Source organism: Panthera leo, chromosome E1 (assembly GCF_018350215.1).
Source record: "Panthera leo isolate Ple1 chromosome E1, P.leo_Ple1_pat1.1, whole genome shotgun sequence".
Lineage (NCBI taxonomy): Eukaryota > Metazoa > Chordata > Mammalia > Carnivora > Felidae > Panthera > Panthera leo.
The window spans coordinates 11,522,139-11,536,832 of record NC_056692.1 but is presented as its reverse complement, the minus strand read 5'-3'; the positions used below and the strand labels follow the sequence as shown (position 1 = coordinate 11,536,832).

General features: G+C 58.8%; 1 protein-coding gene across 1 annotated transcript in view; it reads left to right on the top strand.

Annotated features, from left to right (window-relative positions):
• The first annotated feature begins 1,851 nt into the window (after positions 1-1,851).
• The window catches only part of RAI1 (retinoic acid induced 1), a 120,752-nt gene continuing 107,909 nt past the window's right edge, over positions 1,852-14,694 (top strand). Inside the window, exon 1 of the mRNA XM_042916634.1 lies at positions 1,852-1,923. The gene's annotated coding sequence lies outside the window, so the exon portion shown is untranslated. The remainder of the gene's footprint in view (positions 1,924-14,694) is intronic.

The window sequence follows — 14,694 nt, the reverse complement described above, 5'->3', positions numbered from 1 at the left end:
CCTTCTCTCTGACCCTCACCTGCTTGTGCTCTCTCTCTCTCTCTCAAAATAAATACATAAGCCTTAAAAAAGAAAGAAAAAGAAAGAAAGAAAGAAGAAAGAAAGAGAAAGAAAGAAAAAGAAAAAAAAAAAGAAAAGAAAGAAAGAGAAAGAAAGAAAAGGAAAGAAAGAAAAAAGAAAGAAAGAGAAAGAAAGAAAAAAAGAGAAAGAAAAAGAAAGAAAGAGAAAGAAGAAAGAAAGAAAGAAAGAAAGAAAGAAAGAAAGAAAGAAAGAAAAAGAAAGAAAGACAGTATCTGGCACAGAGTAAGGGCACTGTACCTACTACAGCCTATTTTACCAATGAGGAAGCTGAGGTTAGATAGGGGACCTCACTAGCCCCGGGTCACCTGGGAGCTCTGATGCTCTGCCCTCCCCTCCATAGGACCAACAGACCGCAGAGGCTGGGGGGCTGGTGGGGAGGCTCCCAGAGCAGGTGTCTGTGGGTTTCTGCCTGAGCCCTGGTGAGTCAAAGCGTTAGAGCAGCAATTGTCTATAAGTTCACAGGCTCATTCACTCACTCGTTTATTCAACATTCCTCTGCTTAAAATCTGCCAACGGCTTCCTTCCCGCGGCACCAGAATCACATCCAAATTCCTCACCAGGCCCTCTGTAGCCTTGAAGACCGAGGTCTTCCGTTATGGTTCTGCCTTCAGTGTGCCCACCACCTATCTCCTGGCCCTTTACACATCGAGCTGTCTCCTGCCTCAGGGCCTTTGTACTTGATCTTTCCTCTGCTGGGAATGGTCTTCCCCTGGCTCTACTCATGGCAGGCTGCCTTCCTGTTTTTCAGTTCTGTGCTCAGGCCTCCTTCTCTCACTTCCAGCTAAGTAGCCCCTCTCTGTCACTTCACCTGCTAATTTGCTTCCTAGGACTCATTACTCCCTGAAATTATCTTCTTTATGTATGTAAGCATTTGTTTGTTGTCTGTCTGTCCCCCACAGGAGGTTAGCTCCCTGACAGCTTGGGACCATTTGTCTCTGTTGATTCCCCAGCACCCAGCAAGGTGCCGGGAACCCAGTAAGTGGAGAAATTTATGTCCGACCTGTTGAGTTTAGACGTCAAAAATGTTTCCCACCCTGTAAAGAGGAGGTCACGGTGACGGCTGATGGTGGGGCGAGGGTGGGAGCCTGGCCTAGGAACCAGGCCAGAGACTGGAAGCATCTGAGGGCAAGGTGCCAGTCCAAATCCGCCCGAGGTTCCAGCCCTCACCCAGCCCCCAGTCCCACGGCGTCCCCAGGACCCAGGCGGGGCGTGCGAGTCCGGGAGGGCTCCACCTGGATCCCACGCAAGGCGCCCTCCCCCCAAAGCCGGCGGGCAGGCGGTGGGGGGGGGGGGGGGGGTGACGCGCAGTGGGGCGCGCGGACCGCCAGGGGGTGCTGTCGGGGCGCGCACGGCCCACCTGGCGCCCGGGGCCTCGAGCGAGCGCAGCCAGGCCGCCCGGGAACTTTTTTCCTCCCGCTCTCGCTCTCCTTCTCCCCCCGCGCGTCGCCCGCCCGCCCGCCCGCTCGCTCTTCCTGTGCGGAGGGGATCGCATTTCCCCGCGGCACCCGCGGACACCAGGCAGGCCCGGCCGGGTGCGCGGCCAGGGCCCGCTCCCCGCGCCGCCCGCTCCCCGCGCCCCCGGGCGCCGCCCCCGCCGCGGCTGGGCTCGGAGAGTCGAGGCGGAGAGCGAGGCGGCGGCGAGGGCGAGAGGCGAGCCGAGCAGGCCGCCCTGCCCGCCGCCCGAGCGCCGGCGCGAGGAGGGGGCGCCGCGGCCCACCCTCCTTCCTGCCTGGCCGCCGGCCGGCCGGGCCGCCGCGCCCTGACCCCCATGGCCGCCCGGGCCTGCGGGCCGCGAAGTCGCAGCGCGAGACCCAGGACCCCCGAGTGAGCGCGGGCGCCGAGGTGAGCACGGAGCGCTGGGGCGCGGGGGCTGCGGGGGGCGCTGCCGGGGTGGGGGCGGCGCGAGGCGGCGGGAGCCGAGGCAGGGTGAGGAACGGAGGCGGGCTCGGGGGCCGAGCGCGCCGCGGGCCGCGACGTGGGGGTCCGCGGGGTCACCGCTTTGTGTGGTGTGGGGGTGCGCGAGGTCACCGGAGGGCCGCCCCGGGGGCGGTGCGTGGCGTGGGGGCGCGAGCGGCGAGGGGCGCGTGTGGCCCGGGGCTGTGTGTGCGCCGGGGCGCGGAGTGTTGCCGCGCGGGGCGTGGGGACGCGGGGGGACACTCGCCCGGCGCCGGGGCGGGAGGGGAGCTTTGTGAGTGCGCCCGGGGTGGGGGGCGGGGAGCCGACTTGAGCGTGTGGGACTCGGGGCCTGGCGTGCGGCACGGCGTGGGAGGCAGGGCGCCGGGGGCGGTGAGGGCCGTGCGTGGGGGAGATGGGGCGCGCCGGGGGTCCCCGCGGTGCCCCCACGCGGGCATCGGCGCCCGGGCCTGTGCGCAGGCCCCGCGACCGGGCAGGAAACGGCCCTAAGGCCCGGGGAGCTCCGGCGCGGCCAGGCCCCGGGCTCACGGGCCCTTCGGGGGTGACGTCACGGTCGGGGGCACCGGACGCGTGAGCCCCGGGCCCCCGGACAGCGGCGCGGCGAGCCGGCCGCGTCCCCGGCCCCCCGCGCCCTAGGAGGCAGGGGCCCGGGGAGGAGACGTGGAGGCCGGGCGCCGGGCGGCGTCGCCGAGTGCGGAGGGGGCGAGGGGGTGTCAGGGCGCGGGGGTGACATTTGGAGCCTTGGTCGCGCCGGGGGCCTCGGAGGAGGGGCGGAGGGGAAGCGAAACATCAGTCAGGCCCGAGGCCGCTGCGGCCCCAGCTTCCTGGGGCGCCCGTTTTCCCAGCGAGCCCGTTTCCCTTCTGGGGGCTCTGAGTCCACGCCGAGGGCCGGAGTGCCGGCCGGAGCTGTGCCCTCTTGGAAGCCCTCGATCGGGGGCGGAGGGGGCGGGGAGCGCTGGGGTTTCGGCTCCGGACGGACAAAACCGAGCGTAACAATGCGCTATTGGGGGGCTGGGGGAGGGGAGGCAGCGCGCCTGAATGGCGGACCCGGGCCCCGAGCCGCCCCGCTCGTAGCTCTCCCTCCCGCAGCGCCTTTCCCGTGGTTTCGGCAGGCTCGGATCCCAGGACCCACGCGGGACCCGCACGGTTCCCTCCCACGCAGAGTGCCGCACCTCCACCCCCCTCCTGCTTTTATTTCTCCAACGCAGCGGTGTGTTGACGATTCAAGGGCATTACATCTGGTTGCAATCCAGTTTTCATGCCGCTGCCGGGCTGTTAAAACCTCGCGCTGACGTCAGAGCAGGGGAATTACTTCTTTTTTATTTTATCTTTTTTTAGTTGTCTGCTGCCCTGGGAGGGGAGGCGGGGGTAGGTTAGGCGAGCTGCGAAGTGGGGGCGCCAGCGCCCTGGGAGCCCCAGGCTGGGGGCTCTGCTTCCCTTCCCCCACCCCATTCTCCATAAAGACCTCTCTCTGCCCAGGTCGGGCTCACCCAGGGTGGGGGCAGCCCTCGCTGCAGACTCAGTGGAGGCCCCTCCCGATTGACCACACAGCTGTGTTTCCAGAGGCTTCCCTGGGATGTGGCTCTGGGGATGTGGAAGCTGGAAAAGAATCTTGTTTCCCACCCCGCCCGTTTGACGGCCCAGGGTGTACATGGGACCCCAGGAGCATCCTTAGGAGCTCTGGGTGCCACAGAGGAGTGAACACAGACCTTCTGGTCTCTGGGAGGCTCGTTCCCAGATATCTGGCCAAGCCTCTCACAGGCAAAAGCCTTGGAGGGAAGCAGTCTTATCAAGAGATGATCCAGGCCCCAGAAGCCAACTCTGGAGTGGGCTAAATAGGGCTTTTCCAAGAACCAGGGGCCCCTGTGGCTTCTTCCCAGAGTTGGAACTCACCCACTCAGACCTGACCAAGAGGCTCTTGCAGGTGCCCCCTCCCCCATTCCTTTCAGACGCCCCCCCCCCCCCCCAAGTCTCTACCCATGGTTTTTCAAACTCTTGCCAGTAGGAAGAAGTACATGTTAGGTCACAATTCTGTTCACCCCACTATCTAAAACTGAAACAAAAGTTGAGTGAAATAACTCTATCCTCTACTTTGCTGAGCGGATACTTTCTGTTCTAGCCTATTTGGAAAAAAAAATTTTTTTAAATGCCGGTTGCAGCCCACTAAATTGATTTCACAATCCACGAATGGGTCATACCCAGACTTAGAAGAAAACAGTCCAACAAAACGAATCTGGCTTCTGTTCATTCCACACACATAAACTGAGGCCCTGACAAGTTCTCCCTTTTTAAATTACTCGACTAACACGTGGATTCATGCTTACTGTGAAAAATGCAAATAACCCAGAAGTATATAGAATAAATATACTCCTCCACAACGCCCCCCCCCCCCCAGGTAACCTTAGTTAAGAGTTTGAATGTATCCTTCTAGATGATTTGCTACTCGCATACATATACATGTATCATATATATCAGTATATAGCTTTCTTTTACCCCCAATGAAAATGTATCTCAGGCTCTTACTGTTTCGCTTCCTTTTTCCTTTCCATTTGTCTTTGGAAAGTCACAGGGCGAGGTGCTCCGGGGCCAGGCTTTGGATTGACTCCTGGTTCCCCCCAACCCCACACACACACACTAAATGAGTCATTTACCTCTCTGTGTCTCAGTGTCCTATCTTTTGTTACTTATTTCGAGAGAGAGCATGAGTAGGGGAGGGGCGGAGAGAGAGAGGGGGAGAGAGAAAGAGAGAGAATCCCAAGAAGGCTCTGTGCTGTAAGCGTGGAACCTGATGCAAGGCTTGAACTCACTAAGCACGAAATCATGACCTGAGCCGAAGTCAAGAGTTAGACGCTTAACCAACGGAGCCACCCAGGCGCCCCTGTCTTGTTGCTTGTGATAGCCACCTGTGGTTGTGCCCCCCTCCCCCCTTTTAATGTGTGGGTCACAGGGAGGGACAAGGTGAAGCCATGCGCAGTGCGGGCAGTGTTTCTGTGGGAAAGGTGCCTAAGCTCACCGGCCCCAAGGGAACAGGTGTTTTCTAAGGACCCAGCATTTCTGAGGCCCTGTACACCTGCCTCCAAAAAGGTCACAGCCCGGTGGGTGACTGAGACCCAGATAATACCCAAGGGAACCAGCATTGTCATGGGAGCTCGAGCCAGGTTTCAAGCAGGAAGCGGGTCCCCCGGTGAAGGCACCCTGTAGGTGTTACGGGGATAATAAGGGCAAGAGTGTGTGGCAGCATCTTGGGTAAGACTTGCCCCCGTGAAGAAGAGCGGAGGGAGCCACTGCAGAATTTCTTTCCCAGATGCGTGGGACAGAGAAGTTGGGCTTTAGGATTCAGTCTTGACCAGAGTTGGGAGCTTTATGGAGGCAGGGGCTTCAAGCGTAGGTAAGTAAGAAGAGGGGCGTTCCTGGCAGAGGGAACACACAAGCAAGTGTTTGGAGGCTGGAACGGACGTGGCCTGTGTACCGCGGCCAAGAGGGGTGGAACTAGCTCAGAACGAATGGTGGCCAAAGAGGTTGTGCTGGGCCTCACTGGCCTCCCTGCCTCCACCCTGCCCCTCCCAGCGGGGTCCACACTACCAGAGTGATCTTTCTCAACCTCAGCAGATAACTTCCAAGGGCTCCTGCTGGACTGAATACAGGTCCGGTCCGTGGTCCTTCCCACACTGTAGGGGCCCTTCCTGGTGTGTCCCTCCCTCCCCCCGCCTGCTCTGCCCTATTCAAGCCCCTTCCTCTCCCTCCAGCCACAGCACAGCCTTCTTCCCAGGACTCAGCCACGGACATCCCTGCCTCCGTGCATTTCCCTGGCCGCTGCTTCCACCTAGGATGCCTTTCACCTTCCTCCCTGCCTCCCAAGACCAAAACAGACGTCCTGTCTCCTCCTCCTCTGACCTGTGAGGCAGACTGAGTCATCTCCCTTTGTCTATACCCGTGGCATAGTGTTTATCATGGAATTATCGGTAATTCTGTCAGTGTCTGTCCTCCCCACCAGGCTGGAGCATCTAGGCCTGAGAGCACACCTCCCTCCTCTCCCAGCCCCAGTGCCAAGGGCGAGGCCTGGAACACGGGGAGACGCTTGGAAATGCTTCCTGGCAGGAAGGGCTAGGTGCGGTGGGCCGGGTGAGAGCCTAACGCTGTTTCTGTGGGCCCCTGAGATCCTTGGCAGGTGCTCAGGGCCCTAGTCAGAGGATTCTGTTCTGTCAGACTTCTGAGTGACAGGCAGGGCCAGAGAGGGGCCCAGCACCCCCAGGCTGCCCCCTGAGGGGGCTGAGGAGAAACTGGCTCATCCTGTTTCCCGGGGGATCAAGGAGACGACGGTTTGAGGCAGGGCTGTGCCCTGTGCCGGGGTGGGTCACTGGGGATCTGAGACTGGAATGTGATGGGGGGCGGGGTGGGGGGGATGCCAGGGGCTGGAGGCAAAGACTGGGGCTCCACTGGCAAAGGAGAGATTTTGTTCTGCTGGTTCTTCAACTCTGAGTGAATAGTGTGTGTGGGACAGAGGGAGGGAGGGAGGGAGGGAGGGAGACAGGGATGAAGGTGAGGCAGGAGAAGAGAGAAGGCAGGGGAGAGAGAAAAAGACGCGGAGGGAGGGGGGGAAGGAGATGCTCCTGAGGCTAAATTGTATGCTCAGGATCAGCAAAGGAAGTACCCAGGAGTTCTAGGCCTCTGACACTGAACCTTGCTCCCTTCCTTCCATCCTTCCTTCCTTCCTTCCTTCCTTCCCTCAGCAGACATCCCCTCGGGTTTTTGGCCTCAGCCCCATGCTCAAACTGGGCCCCAGAGAAGAACCACCTATGGTCTGGCCTTCCGGGCCTTCCAAGTCCAAGAGCCAGGTGGACCCTGAACATCCAGCTTCTATATAAAGTGGTCAGGCTCAGGTCAACAGGCGCCCGGGGTGCCACGGAGGGGCACGAGCAAGTCCTGGGAGGGGAAACAGTAGCAGCCAGCCAGGGACCGGGCGCTGGCAGCCATCGGCAAGGAGCTGTGGGGACATGTCCCCTCTTCCCTCAGGCCTCCGTTTCAGCTGTAAACTGGGAGAAGGTCAGCTGCTTTCAGACTGATGGTGCGTGAGCCCAAGTCAGCAACTCTGCATGAAGAAAGTAGGGGACCGAGTGGAGGGGGCAGACAGAACAGGAACGGCGGGGGGGCTCACTCAGAGCGTGGGCAGGCCCGGGGCTGGGGGTCCAGAGGCAGGACCTGCAGACCGGAGCAGAGCTGGGGCCCCCTTTCCTCGAGCCCCCTCCTTGGAGACTGTGCACAGGACAGCGTGGTGGGGGAACAGCAGAAGCGCTGGTCGAGAACCAGGAAAAGGTTTCGTTCCAGCTGCTGCTTCAGGCCCGGCACCTCCCTCCCCCGTCAAAGATGCGAGCGTTAATTTCTGCAAACTTTAAACGTGCTGGCGGTGTTAGGGTGTCTTAGGATCTGGGATGCAAGGAAGGGTCTGAACCTGGGACCATAAACACAGGCTTTGGGGTTCGGCCCGCCTGGGCCAAATCTGGGTACTGACTGCCCTCTCTAGGCTCCGTACCCCCACCTTTATGATGGGCATAATCAAAAATAATAATAACGGGGCGTAATCACAGGCCCCTCCTGATTGCGCGCAGAAAAGACGGCAGGTCCGTGCCGGGTTGCCTCTAAACCTTCCCCGCCGCGACACTGGCCAAAACAAAGTTTCTTTTCCAGCCCGGTGGAGGAGGTGGATTGCGGGCGGGGGTCTTTGTTACACAGCGGGGCAGGTGAGAATTCTACGAGCCTTCTGGCCAGAGCTTCTGTTTCCAGAGAGGCTCTGTCCCAGCGCTGTGGGTGGGCTCTGAGAAAGCATCTGGCAACTTGTGACTTCGGCGGCAGTGGGTGTGGCCGTGTGACCACAGACTCACTCGTTTGTTCGTGCACTCATTCACAAATCGCACATTGAGACCCTGTTGCACACCAGCGTGCTGGGAGCACGGCCACAAGTGCGATGCCTCTCTCCTACGGCCTCGCCGACAGACGAGCGCTTGTATTTGGAGCTCAGCGGCCGCAGTTCCCATCCCCAGCTCCGCCACTGACTGACTGGCACAAGTTACTTATTTTCTTTGCTCGAGTGCCTCATCCGTAAGATAGAGAAGATGGCAGCACCCACCTCATAGAATTGTTGGAAGGATTAGTGAGTTAACGCAGGTAACGTACAGCACTGCCTGGTACCTAGAAGGTGCTAGGGAATGGTTCCTCCTCGTTGGTTTTTTTGTGGTGTTCTTTTAAGTCGATCTGTTTATTCTGAGACGCCGAGGATGGGAGAGGGCGAGGAGCAGAGAAAGAGGGAGAATCTCAAGCAGGCTCTGCGCTGGCAGCGCCCAGCTCATGTTGGGGCTCGATCTCAGAAAACTGTGAGATGGTGACCTGAGCGGAAATCAAGAGTCAGGTGCTCAACCGACCTGAGCCACCCAGGTGTCCCCGCTCCTGCTTGTTTTTTATTCCCTCCCTGAAGAATCTTAAAGGGCGGCTCTGTGCTGGGGGAAGTGTTTCCCAGCCTGGGCACTCCTGAGCAGAGTGATGATGCCCCAGGAAGGGAAGGGAAGGGAGCGGTGGGTGGCCCTCCAAACCCCGTCAAGGCAGACCGATTTCAACGAGCACTTACCACCTCCTGGACTCTGTTGGACCTTTCTGTGGTGACCTGAGCTCCTTCTCTACCCAGGGGGCTCCCAGGGTGAGGCCTGAAGATAGGAATAAGGCCGCAAGAGCCTTAATCACTGGGAAAGGCGGGCTTCAGACTGTAGGAAAGATTTCAGGATCAAGTATTGAAGCCAACAGTTTTCTGATGAAGGGGCGCCTGGGTGGCTCAGTCAGTTAAGCGTCCCACTTCCCCTCACGTCTTGATCTCGCGGTTCGTGGGTTCGAGGCCCGCGTCGGCTTTGTGTTGGCAGCTCGGAGCCTGGAGCCTGCTTCGGATTCTGTGTCTCCCTCTCCCTCTCTGCCCCTCTCCCACTCGCACTCTGTCTCTCTCTCTCTCTCTCTCAAAAGTAAATAAACGTTTAAAAAAAAAAAAAGTGTTTTCTGATGGAGACATTCTCAGGTGCCAGAGGCTACCAGACCACATATGCGTGTCTTAGGCAGTCCCCTCCAGCGCTCTGAGCCACTATTTCCTCACCTATCAAGAAACGAAAATAATAGTACCTGCTTCATAGTTTTCTTTCTTTTTTTTTTTTTTAACGTTTATTTATTTTTGAGACAGAGAGAGACAGAGCATGAACGGGGGAGGGTCAGAGAGAGGGAGACACAGAATCTGAAGCAGGCTCCAGGCTCCGAGCTGTCAGCGCAGAGCCGGAAGCGGGGCTCGAACTCGCGGACCGCGAGATCACGACCTGAGCCGAAGTCGGCCGCTTAAGCGACTGAGCCACCCAGGCGCCCCTTTAGTTTTCTTTTTAAGAGGATTGAATGAGATGATGCCTCTAAAGCACTTAGCTGTGCTCGGCACATTGCAAAGTGCTTTATCAGTGTCACCAGTTTTGATAATAAAAATTCTCAGAATATGTAAATGTAAATTGAAAACCACCGGAAAGACTCGTGTCCAGTAGGACAGAGACTTGTGACAGTGACTGGAGAGACACCGACGCCCAGAGAAGTTTAGCTAGCGTAGCAAAGTCACACAGTCATCCAGGGCATTGGCAAAGGGGGAGCCAGAACTAGGCCTCGGTCTGGCGCTCTCTGATACCTTGAGAGTTGTTTTTCCAGGGAATAGTTATGGGCAGTCAGCATTGATACACGGCTGAGGTCACATGGGCCTGTCTTCTGGAAGCTTCTGGTCCGATAGGGAAAATTAATTTTGCACATGATTATGATAATAGGTAAAGAGATAAAATAAAAATCGCCTGTTCTGTTAGGGGGAGGAAGGAGGAAGCACGCATTCATTCATTTTCAGAGGGCACTGTGCCAGGCCTCAGAGCTGTAGTTCTCAGGTGGGGGCGAGGGCACATGTGGGCCACGTCTGGAGACATTTTTGGTTGTCTCAGCTGGGGAGGCGCTGGCATCTAGTGGGTAGAGGCTAGGGCTGCTGCTAAACATCCCAGGATGCACAGGAAGAGCCCCCACAACAAATTATCTGGTCCACGATGTCAACAGTGCCAAGGGCGGGTGACCCCACCCTGTAGAAACGGCGGTGACCAAGTGGATGCTGCCCCTGCCCTTTTGGAGCTTAGAGTCTGGCAGGTTCGCAGACATTAAAGACATGATTGCATAGATGCGGATTTCATTGTAATTGCGTTGCAAGCCAAGAAGGTAAACTGCACTCTATGGAGGAGAGACCTTGGGGGAGGTTTTTCCAGGCAGAGGGCACAGCCCAAGCAAAAGCTCCCAGAGGTGGGGAGGAGAGAAAGTTCCAGTAGGAGCTCTCACCCTGCAGCCTGGTTTGAGGGAACTACAGCTCCCAGTGCTCTGGGGGCCTGAGCTGTGCCCCCCCCCCCCCCGCTGAGACCTCATGGGTGGGAGTGCTGCCTTCCTGTGGGGGCCCGGCCTCCTCCCTTTCTCTCATTTGCATCCCTCTGATAGGTGGGAAAGAGAGGCAGAAAAAAGGAAAGAGAGAGAAGAGGAAGAACATATTTTCATTTCAAACACAGGAGGGGTGGGGGAGGTAGGAAGGAATCTGGTTTAGGGTACCTTTGAGACAAGCACAGAAAATCCCCACCGTGGCCCGAAATAGCACTAAAAACAGACGTTTTGGCAAATCAGACTTAATTGAGTGGTTCTCTTTTCTGGAGTCCAGCAGGATGTGGACGGAGCTGGCTTTGTTCCCTTAGGGTGACATTGTCTCCTGGGGCCCTCACCCTGGCTAATTAAACAGAGAGGCCCTGATCTCCTAGGCAGGACGGGAGCCTGGGGAGCTCAGCTTGGCAGCCCTTGGCCTTAGCCTTGAGTGTTCCCGAGGGCCAGAGAGGGTGACTTGGTGGGGGGAGGGGGGACCAGGGGACCACTGGCAACAGGGCCAGATGGGTGAAAGCAGAGGTGGAGAGGTCTGGTTCCTCTAAGGAATGGAGGTCTCTCTGGATGCTGAAAGGGATCATAAAGAAAAGCCATCATTTAATGAGTGCCTGCTATTTTCCTGGGCATCTGTCCTCTCTGAGCCTTATCAGCTGCCCTATACAGATTCTCAAGGAAGCTGAAGCCCAGAGAGGTTAAGCGACCTGCTTGAGGTCACACAGCAAGCAAGTGGCAGAGCTGACATTGGAAGCGACATCTGCTGGCTGTACCTGCCTACTCCTCAGTCACCTCCGCGTGGTGGTCACTCATCCACTTGGCAGATTTCACTGGCCGTGAAATGATACTGCAGCCTGGTGGGAAGTTTTTAGGGCTTAGAGTCCAACAGAAATGAGCCTGAATTCTGAGTGGGGCAATTGGTGTCTGTGGCTCTCTCTCTTAGGGCCTCCTGTCATTTGCCAAGTGAGCATAATCATGCCTTTATCCTGAGTTGCTGTAAGGGTTAAACTCTGCGTGGAGGGGACAGGAAGGGGAAGAGGGAGGCCCAGGGAGGTTAGGACCTGCCCTGGGCCACCCAGTGTGGCAGGGTGCAATAAAAGAGCCCTGGGTTGAGGGGAACCGGGAGAGATTGTTGTATCTTGTGCAGTATCCGTATTGGGTTTCTTTATTTGAACGGGGAGAGAGGGCAACCCCTACTCTGCAGGTAGAGAAGGTGGTGTGGAATGCGGGTGTTTATTTTTCTTTGCCTGTGAAAGCCCTGTTTCAGCTCAGGCTGATGAGGCTTCCCAGGACACTGTAGAGGGTGCCCGAGGCTGCACGCTCTGGGGTGCCCACCATGTAGAGGCATCTTCTCAGGTGCCTGCCCAGGATGGGCACTGAGGGGGCACCTACCGTGTAAGGCTCCCAGTGCAGCCTGTAAGCTCTTGTCCCAGAGCCCGGGATACCCAGGACGCCCCAGAAAGACTGGTGGGGGGAGGGCCATAAAACCAGGGTGTCCCTCTGCCGCCTCCAGTTCAGCCCTCCTGGCCCCATTCATCTCCTTATCTCCTGGCAGCCCGTGGGTTGCTGGGAAGTCAGGGCAGCCTTCCTGATTGACGAACAAAACAAGCCTTGCTCACAAAAGGAGAGGGGAGGTTGGCTGGGCCTCTTGGGCTCCCCTCCCCCTGCCCCAGCCCCTGGCTGCAGGCATCTTTCCTGTTCCACCCCGCTGGCACCCTACGTTTTCTGAGGCAGCAAGGGGGCTGCAAAGCCATTGTGGGTCACGCTGCCCCAGCTGGGTGCCCTGGCACTGGGGAGGTGGATTCGAGGAATGTTGGGGTGGCTGTGAGGCAGGGCTTGCTGGAATGGCCGCCCCCTCCTTCCCTTCAGCTGGCTGGGAGGGCAGCTTGGAGAGGAAGCCAGGCCGGCAGGTAGCAGAGAAAGACATCGGATCCAGGGGGAGCAGCAGAGAAAGCAAACAAACAGGGCTTTGTGTGGCTGCAGATTGGCGTCTCAGAAGGGAAGCCAGGCCTGTGGTAGTGGGGAGGAGGAGGGACTGGGAGACCAGGCCATCGCTCTGGGCCAGAGATAGGCAGCCGGACCAGCCCTAGCTAGGCGGCCTGGGAGCAGGGAGTGCCACTGTGTGTGGACAGGCATCCGGAGTACTTCACTCCTTAACAGATCTGGGCTTGTTTGCCCACGGAACCTGGGCAGAGTCACTCACATGCAGGACTCGGGAAGATAGTCATCTGGCCAAACTGGCCTGGCCCAGTCAGTGTGAGTTCCCATCCTACTCTTGTCCCTCATTGTTGCTGGGAGAACACAGGGTAAGAGGGGATCAGGGTCTCCCTAGGGGAGCTGTCAGCTCAGCTGGATCTCCTGGAAGGGCAGGGATGGCTGCTCAGAGCTGCGGGCGCTTTGGGGGCTTCGAAGGCAGCCCCACTGAAGGGGAAGGGGTCCGTGCTGTCCAGTAACAGATGCCTCGGGTGTAGGTGGGTAGAGGCTGGCATCTCAGGCCCCCAGACCTGGGGAACCAAATACTGTCCGCTTCACTGGCGCACTCGGTTGGGGGAAGGGACACAGCCAGGAAGACGGGGGCCTTCTGGGACCTTCTTTCCGAGAGGGCGAGGGGGCGTTTTGGGGGGGGGGGGAGGGGGTGCGCGGGTGGGGGGAGGGGACGGATGTCAAATTCTGGATCCTAGCGCGGGCTGTCCCAGCTCGGCCCGCCTCTGGGGGCCGGGCAGACCTCGGGCCTCCGGGGAAAGGCTTAGTTAGGTAGGAGCTGTCAGGCCAGACACACTGGCAGCTCGATTATCGCCTCCGGGGCCATTTCCTCTCCTCTCCTCAACCTCGAGAGGGGGCGGCGAGAGGGCAAACGCCCGCGCTTCCTGCCCTCCCCTCCGCTCCCCTCCCGCGGCGCCCACCATCTTGGCCGCGCCGGGGCCTCCTCCGCGGCGTCCGGCCTGACAAGCCCCGGCCGGCGGGCCGGCGACGCCGGGAGGGGTCGGGAGCCTCGCGGCGCGCGGGGGGGGGGGGGGGGGGGGGGGGGCGCGGGGCGGGGCAGCCCGCTCCCGTCGCCATGGCAGCGCTCCGTCCCGGCGTGCTCCGCGGGGGCGCGGGGCGGGGCTACCGAGGCTCCGCCCCCCTCGCCGAACCGCTGTCTTTCCGGGAACCCGGGACTGAGGGTAGCGGCCTCCAATCCCGGCGCCGCGGCTCGAGGCCCGCCCGACGACCGGGCTCTGCGTCCGAAGCCCCGCAAGCCCACGTCAGGGGCAGCAGGAAGCGCCTCCCGGGGCCAGGCTCGTGGGAAGGCTGCACCGCTGACTCCCGCGGCAGGGAAGTTGAAAGTAGCGGCCAGCCTCCAGGCCGCGCTGCCCCGGAGCAGCAGGCTCCCGGCGGCCTCCAACTCTGTCCTTCTGGTGCTGCCCGTGGGTCAGTCGGGCCTACCTCCCCGCTAAGGGCCAGGGACGCACCCCACGCACGCACCACGTCGTCCAGGCCTGGACTCTGCCGCTCAGACGGCCTGCCTCCAGCCCAGGAGCACGGGCCTCCCCTAGTTGGCAGCCAGTGGACTGTCTGGCCAGGAGACACATTCCTACCTCCCTAGCCCGGGCACTTCGCCTGCCCTGGGGGCAGCCTCTTCCGGAACTTTGCTGCCAACGCCTTAAGACCCGGCACTCCAGGGCCGGAGTGCCGCCTTCTTTCCCCCAGTCTCTTCCGAGGTACCGACCCAGCTGACCCCTCTGTTCCCTCCTACCTGGATTGGGCAGGAAGCAAAATTTAATGCCAGCCTTTAGGTGTTGGAAGGGAGGCTGTGTGCCTGTTGGGCAGCTGCCCTTCGGCCTTTCTCAAGCCTCACCCGGTGCGCACACACGGAGGGAGAGTGAGTACGTTCAGTGTGACCCCTCAGTTGCAGCAGGAGAGACTCAGGCTTGATATCAAAAAGAACTTCCCAGTCCTAAGCATTTTGTTTTTAATGAAATTATCATGTTATTAATATGTTGAATTTAGAAAAATCTATATACAGGAAAACAAGTAAAAAATTCCGTATGTTTCTACTCCTAGGACATAATCTCTGTCAACATCCTGTTCTAGACATATGGTAAAGAATATATGATAAATACGTGTAAAATATGGGACCATTCTATATATTTGGTTTTGTAAGGCACTTGCTGGTTTTAGCAGCTTTTTTCCCTCTATAAAAGGAGGACAAGCTTATTACAGACTTTTGGAAAATATGACAAGTTAGAAGAAAAACAATTCACCCGT